Below are 8,329 nucleotides of genomic sequence, written 5' to 3' on the forward strand. Positions count from 1 at the left end.
AAAGTTTTAGAAGGATTGTGAAAAAGGAATCTCATCTCTCGTGGTCCAAGCTGGCTAAGATTGGATGGATTTATTTACAGGGCTTTTAAAAATGATCTTTAGTATCATTACTGATACAAAGCTAGAGTTTGGTTTTCCTCTATTAAAATGACAAAGTTTTCTTTAATTATTGGTCTGCTCTTACGAGATTGTAAAAAGTTTTTTTGCCTTTTAAGTAATCTGCCTAGGAAACAAAGATTCTGTGCCTTAACATTATTTCTGGTGTTGGCTTTATCATGTACTTGATTATTTGAGAGAGCCAAAGTTTTCTCAGTTTTGAAAGAACAAAAGTTTTGTTTTTTCTTTTAATCATGTTACTGCTTATATTTTCTTTTGAAGTACTCTGTTGTTACTTTAAATAGGTAGCTTCACATTGTTTCACAGTGACTTATCCTATTTATCCAAGTGTTCAAACCTTTTGACATTTTTGACAACTTTGTTTTCCCAAAGTCAAATTCTAAATAAAATATTCTGGATCTCAGACTGACTTTGAGATTTCCCAGAGGCCCCCTGGAAAATCACAAAGGGTTTGTTCTTTCACCAGCTAAAAAGAGAGATATTAAGACTAATTAGGTTCATTTGATTTATTAAATCACATAAGAAGCATTGTCAAGAAAAGATGCTTAACCTTCCCTAGGTTATATTTGTACGGGTAAAATGTTATTAATATAAATATTTTGACTGTATAAAATTCCTAGAAATTTGTCAATGTTCTTGCTGTCTATGAAATGTCCTAGTGCTCCTTTGCCTAATACTAAGCAACAATGTAATATTATCTGTCATAATTCCAATTACTATTTTAAAATGTTGTATGTCACAGAAACAGCCAAATTTCCTTGTCAATTACATTTTTTATAATAAACTTTCATGAGATTTTTAAACACAGACTTTTAAAGTCTTTTTACATTTTACATCCTCAGATATTTATTTCTTTACTGTGAAACTGTTTTCAATTAGTTACAAGCAAGAGTGTTCGTTTTCAACAGAAAAAAAAGAAAGAGCGAGAGAGAGAGAAAGAGAGAGAGAGAGAAAGGAAGGAAGGAAGGAAGGGAGGGAGTAAGAAAGGAAGGAAGGAAGGAACTCAGAGACCCATGGAAAAGGACTATGCCAGGTACTCAACTCAGGTGTAGGCTTCTGCTGGCATTACTTAAATAACTTTGAGATCATACCACTGGAATTGGGGAGGATTTCTAAGATGGAGAAGCTGATGGATCCATAAAACTGATAGCCCACGATCAACAAAACAAAAGTTAATTAATTACATGGAACTGAGTGAACAAATGGATGATTATAGGTCATTTATATTTATTTGGAACATTGCTGGTTCTTTAACGTTCTATTTTCTGGATGTAAGAAACCCCTTTCCCTTTTCTCTTAATCTATCAAAAGCTCATATCAATCTAGAAAATTGTTCTTTTGTAAACAGAAATGAAACATTTATCTTTCTCTCCCTGCTTAATAGCTCCCCAATTTAAAAAACTCATTAACTATTCTTATTTTTATCACAATATTGCTATTTGCATAGTTTCAATAAGAATGTCCTCCTTGTACTAGGACATAATTGGGAAAATTTTTTATATAACCAAGCCTTGGCTGGAATATCTGACTGTAAAATGATGTATAGAATTAGACGTGACCAGGCAGTTTTAAGGGACTAATGCTGACTTTATAAAGCTAATAATTACAAAGCTCTCTTGGAAAAATTGGCCTAGTTCCTGGCTTGCAGTGTTCCCAGACTTACAGGTGAGTAAGGAAAGTCCCTTCCTGGTAGGCCTAAGAATCTCAGGCTATTTTGTGGATCTCAAGAAGAAGGCAATTACCTAAGTCTATAGGTACTGCAGATGAAGCCTGATGGCAAGGCCTTGGCTTGGCTTCCTACTCTCAAGAGGTTTTTAAAAGTGAAATTTGAGATTCCTTATAAAAAAGTCCAACTAAGTAAACTTTTAAAGATTTATATAGTCAACCACCATTTTTTCTGTACTTATGTAAACAATCAGGCTTAATCTAATAAGTCCAGTCTTATTTTGTAAACAGAATAATCTTACCTTAGCTGTAATCAAAAAGGGGGTGACTGTAGAGAGAAATTTTGTTTCAAATAAAAAGCTATAGCACACCTTGTGAATATCAGATTCTAGTCCTGTTCACTGTCTTTTTTTTTTTTTTTTTTGTGCTACGCAGGCCTCTCACTGTCGTGGCCTCTCCCGTTGTGGCACACAGGCTCCGGATGCGCAGGCTCAGCGGCCATGGCTCACGGGCCTAACTGCTCCATGGCATGTGGGATCTTCCCGGACCGGGGCACGAACCCGAGTCCCCTGCATCGGCAGGCGGACTCTCAACCACTGCGCCACCAGGAAAGCCCTGTTCACTGTCTTTGTGGCTTTATTATCTACCTGTAAATTGGACTGGATCCTGCTATCTTACGCATTTTATCATTCCTTACCAAATTCTCATTTCTTCTAGTTTCCTTCAATATCTGGTTAGAACTCTCCAAATTAACATTTCCAGTTTTTCCCCTACTATCCTAACTTGGCATCACTGAGAACTAAAACCTAACTTCCCAGATCCTGATTGGGACTACAGGTTGTGTTATAGCTGCCCGCTTCCCCAGGATCTGATGAAGCCTGAAAGCTGAAATTGGACTATTCGATATAAACTTCAAAGGACACATTGCCACAACAGGTCACGTATGGACAACCTTTATGCCTGGAGCTGCTGCTGTGTGGACCACTCAAGAAGTCCACTGGAATTCCTTCATCTCCCATGATCTGCTCCAGGAAATAACCACGGACTGTGACACTGGTGTCTATGCCAACACCAAAACGTTCAAACTGCAACTGGGAAATCCATTGGATTGTGCCCCACTCTAGCACCTAAAGATGCTTTAAGCCCAACATCTAGAAATATTTTTGACTGGTTGTACTCTGGACCCAGGAACTGGATTTATAGTCTGATCCACCCATTAATCTTTGTTTTTCTTTTTGTTTTTCATAGGTTAAAACCTCATTAAATGCCTATTGTTCATACCACCCAGCAAATATCCTCTACTACAAAGTCTCAACCAATGGTTCAGCTGGTACTTAATGACTAAAAAGGCAACCAAACAAAAAATAGACTTAAATTGTTCAGAACGTCTCTTCTTTCTTTGAAAAAGAAAGACATACAAAAATTCCCTCCTTGATCAAACTCACACACATCTGAACCCAACTCTAAACTAGACCTCAACCTTGGTCTATAAGGACTGCAAACTCTCAGCACAATTTTGTTCACTGCCCATACTAAGAGACATGAACAAACTCTAGCATGGTTTCTAACAAATCATGGCTGTGTCCCTGGGATGACCCAGTCCCCTTACGTTCTTCCCTGGAAAGCTCAAGATTACCAAAAGAATTCACTTTTTGTCCCAGCCAACACTCAGAGATAGGGTCCCTGTCTCTCAGTCTCTACAGGGGGGTGAGAGTCCAACTTCAATAAACACCTGTTATCAAATCCAGATGGCCTAGTCACATAGACCAACCCTCCTTCCTTCCCTTTGTTCATTTTCACTTTCCTGGATTTCCCCCCTCATTTCCTCATCCTCCCTTTAAAACATGCAGTCACCTCTGTACTAGTTGAAGTTGGCTCAGCTTATACTGGACTCTCTTCCATATTGCAATAGTTATTATTGAATAACATCTGTCTTGGTTACATAGGCTTCTTAGGAACCCATGCAGAAGCTCCCTTTTGGGTATCTGAAACCATAAATTCACTGCCTAAAAGGAAAAAACCCCAGTAACTGAGGACATGGAACTTGCCCTTTCAAATCCACCTTTCTCTCCACTCCCTCCATTCTTCCAGTCTGTCATTTCTTACCATAACCTCTCCCTCTGAAGCCCCAGGACATCTGGCTCACCACAGAGTACCACCCTTGGACCTTTGGGCTGGCTGAAGGATCCATACCTTGGGCATGCCTCTTAGACTAACTGCTCCATGACACTTTTATAAAAAGGAAAAAAAATCTCAGTGGAAAGGCTCAACTCCTACATTATACGGACAGGAAACTCAACCACATAGGTGCAGCCCTAATTCTGTGCAGAAAGGATGCAAAACAGCATAATCTGCATTGCTTGAGCTGTAGGAAGATTACTGTACCCGATGATAAACTACCAGAAATGGTTGTGACTCCTACTCTCCAGCAACTGAATGACATTTTGCACTCCTCAAGCTTGGAGGCTGAACCCAGCTGAAATCAATTCTTGCACATGGGGCTGCTATCAATGCAGAATCAGGGTCAGCTGTTGAAAGTCCTTGGTGAAGCTAACTTCCTTCCAGCTCTTGCCTAAGGCTGAGCAGTAATGAGTCCTTCCCTGATGAGGTCCTTATACTGTGTCCTCTCAGTTGGCTGGCAAAAAATCCTAAGCCATCTCCCCGCCCCCATAAACACAGATGAAAAGAGGGATAAGAGTAGGGGAGGTGAGACAAAAAAACAGTCCCTGAAGTTTTTCCCAGGTGGGGTTGGAGAAGCTGGGCTGCAGCTAGGTCCAGTGGGCTTCTCCTCCTGTCTCCCAAGCAGCTCCTGACCAGCCTTTAAGCTCAGCAGTTATTTTGGACATGATGCTTTTGAAGTCCATGGAGGTGGCAGATAGCCTCTTAATTTGAACACTAGAGAGAATGTCACAGTCATTTGCTTACATCCTCTCAGCTGGACTTGTCATGCACAAACACCAGCATTTATTTCTTGCTCTGCTTCTACCCACACTGTTTGTGTCATGCACCTGGTCGATTTCCTGCACCATGTTGTTGGGCTCCATGGAGTGCAGGGAGCACAGCTTGACCACCCCATTCTTTCTTGTGTTAGCTGCCCACCATTGGGTGTTTGACTCCACTCTGCTTTGAGCATCCTGCAGAGTCTTTCTGACTGACCTGAAACATGTGTCTGCCTATGAAAACCACTGATTTTCTGCAATAGCTATGCTGCTTAACTTCTACCCTGACTCCTGGTCCTCTCCTGGCCATTGATTTTCTGTGTTGCTATTCTTTTTTTTTTTTTTTTTGCGGTACGCGGGCCTCTCACTGTCATGGCCTCTCCCGTTGAGGAGCACAGGCTCCAGACGAACAGGCTCAGGGGTCATGGCTCACGGGCCCAGCCGCTCCGCGGCATGTGGGATCTTCCCGCACCAGGGCACAAACTCGTGTCCCCTGCTTCGGCAGGCGGATTCTCAACCACTGCGCCACCAGGGAAGCCCTGCTATTCTTATAGTAGGACTTAAATGTGGAAATGGCTGAAACTCTCTACTTTGGATCAGCAGAAACCCTATGCTGTGAAATGCAGGATGGGAAGGAGAGCCACTGCTGGTGGGCACAGCAGAAGGTATGGATTTCATGGTGATGGTAGCCCTAAAGCTCTTGTAAACAGATGTCCATCACTTCAACATACTTCTGGCCCATCAATGAGTCCTGCACCTCTTCTCATGTGTAGCCCATAAACACCATCAACTCAGTCTGCCAGGGATCACTGTAGCCAGGGGGTGGCTTGATGTGAGGCTTCAGTGCCTCCTCATTGTCCCTGTTCATCCATGGGTTCTTTGTGATTTCTGTTAAAGTGACTCTGTCACTGGGGTTGAGGATGAGGAATTTCTTGAGCAGGTTTTCACACTCCATGAACATTAAGGAAGAAATATGGTATATTATGCTCAGTACCCATTGCTGCAGCTCCCTGAAGTTCTGTCCAGTGAAAGGCAGGGACCTGGTGACCATAGTATAGAGGATGACTGCAGGCTTCCCAAATGTACTGTTGGACCATTGTACTTTGGGCCCCAGAAGAGTTCTGGGGCAGCATAAGGAGAACTGCTACAGAAGGAATCCTGTTTGTTGCTAAAGGTAAACTAATTGCTGAAGCCAAGGTGTGCAATTTTTATTGTGAGTTCGCATCAGAAAGCAGGTTCTCAGCCTTTAGATCCCTGTAGACAATGCCCTTCTGTGGCAGTACTGCACAGTGGACACTACCTGCTAGAATTTGCCTCAGGCCTATTCTTCTTTCATGTGACAGTGGACCAGACCAGTAGATAATCAAACACCTCTCCTCTGCTAAAATACTCCATAACCAAGTAGAGTGTTTCTACCATGTCAATCATCTTGAATAGTCTTATGATGTTGGGGTGATTCAGGGCCTTCATGTTCTGGACTTTATGGACCAAGCTCTGGAGGCTGGAGGAACTTTACTGACTCTTGTTAATGACCCTCACAGGCACCTCTGTCCCAGTCAGGTTGTGCTGGGCCAACTTCACATCGGCAAAGCTGCCCTGGCCGATGGTCTTGAGGAGCTGGTAATTGTCAAGGTGGGTGTCTTCATCAGCAGAGGTGGCCTCGAGGCCCCGCAGCATGGTGACCTACTGCTAACAATACTAACAATATTAACTAACAATGCTGACAATGCTAACGAATAATACTAGAAAACCATATAAAAATGAGGGGAAAAGAAGAAGGAAAAAGAAACAAATGAAAAAAGTTTTAAAAACAGAGGAAATAAGCTAACTGTGGCCAAAGTCCCTCAGGTCACCAAAAACCACCAACCTGGGCTGAAAGAACCAAAAAGCTAGGCTCAGTCAGGGACTTTTATAGGTGCTTGGAATTCCCTAACAGTGGCTCTTTATGAGGTTAAGACAAGAAACAGACCTATATCAACTAGGCATGTTCACAGTGGTATTCTCACTTGCTGTCTCAAGAACACTTTACTCTTTTTTTAAAAATTGAAGAGCCCCCAAAGAATTTTTGTTTATGTAGATTATAGAGATCAATATTTACCTTATTAGAAATTATAACCTGTAGGATGCTTCATTGGCCTTTTCAGTTCAAGTTTGAGCTATCATAACATTCATAATTTTTGGCTTTAAAAGAGCTCATAAGGTATATACTAAAAATAATTCAATATCTTTTACTTTAAACTCTGAGTAATTGGCCCCCCAAAAAACAAACAAACAAACAAACAAAAACAATTTTACTGGCTTCACAACAGTATTGGCAGACTCTTTCCTTTTTTATTAGATTCTTTTTTTAAAAAATTAATTAATTTTGTTTTATTTATTTATTTTTGGCTGCATTGGGTCTTCATTGCCGCACATGGGCTTTTCTCTAGTTGCGGCGAGCAGGGGCTACTCTTCGTTGCAGTGCGAGGGCTTCTCATTGAGGTGGCTTCTCTGGTTGTGGAGCATGGGCTCTAGGTGCAAGGGCTTCAGTAGTTGTGGCTTGCGGCTCTAGAGCACAGGCTCAGCAGTTGTGGTGCACAGGCTTCGTTGCTCCGCGGCACTTGGGATCTTCCCCAGCCGGGGCTTGAACCTGTGTCTCTTGCATAAGGCAGGTGGATTCTTAACTACTGCACCACCAGGGAAGCCTGACAGACTCTTTCCTTGACTTAACTTTTTTGTTTTTTTTTTTTTTTTTAAGGAAAAGTAGTTTATTTAATGAGCTGCAGGGAACACTCAGCTTGCTGCCTTACTAACTCATGAATTACAATGGATTGTTGGTAAGCAAGACAAGAAAACAGGGAACAAACAAAACAAACAAAAATCAAGACGTTGTTTCTTACTGAACTCTTCTCCAATGAGATCAAGGAATTATGGTTGAATGCCACAGCTGTAAATCATTTCTGCTCCTGGAGAGGTTAGAAAGGGCTTATAATATTTACCCTTTTCTTTCAGACAGAATTTAGGTCTGAGGAAAAGCTTTTGTGTCCTCCAACCCCACAGTTTATTGGGAATGGAAGTCCAAATTTGCTGTGACATACCATAAAAAGAATCTCATGAGCAGAGGGTCAAACTAATTTTGGAATATATGAATTATGCCCAGTGTTATTTTCAATAGATTTTAAACAAAAATATATAAATACATTTTTACTGATCTATATGATTCTGGGTTCTGAAACTTCTACATGTCACATGCGTGATACATAACACACAATGTCAGCCCCAGGAGAGAGAAAACACTGCAATGAAGCAAGCCAAAGAAACAAGTTTTAAACAAGGTCAAGTGATGTGTAGACCAGGATTGTTCAATTCTTTCCTGTCATGCTGAAGCTTCCAGCTCCTGAATAACAACACATGTTTCCCTTGTCCTAGACACCCAAGAGTACGTCTCCTCTCTTGGGCATAAGAATCTCTAGAGTTACATATGTGTAGTCAAGAGTGGACCCAGCTGGCATACTCACAATGACCAAATTGTGTTGATCGTACTTTAAACTTTCATCGCTCCACGCTCAAGTTGCAATAAATGATATATTTGCTTTCTAGACACGAATGAGATGCCTTACTGGATATAC

General features: G+C 41.3%; 1 pseudogene; it reads right to left on the bottom strand.

Annotated features, from left to right (window-relative positions):
* Positions 1-5,307: 5,307 nt before the first annotated feature.
* Positions 5,308-6,398, bottom strand: LOC102977400 (serine/threonine-protein kinase MARK2-like; annotated as a pseudogene).
* Positions 6,399-8,329: the final 1,931 nt, after the last annotated feature.

Source organism: Physeter macrocephalus, chromosome 2 (genome assembly GCF_002837175.3).
Source record: "Physeter macrocephalus isolate SW-GA chromosome 2, ASM283717v5, whole genome shotgun sequence".
NCBI classification, from domain to species: Eukaryota; Metazoa; Chordata; class Mammalia; order Artiodactyla; family Physeteridae; genus Physeter; species Physeter macrocephalus.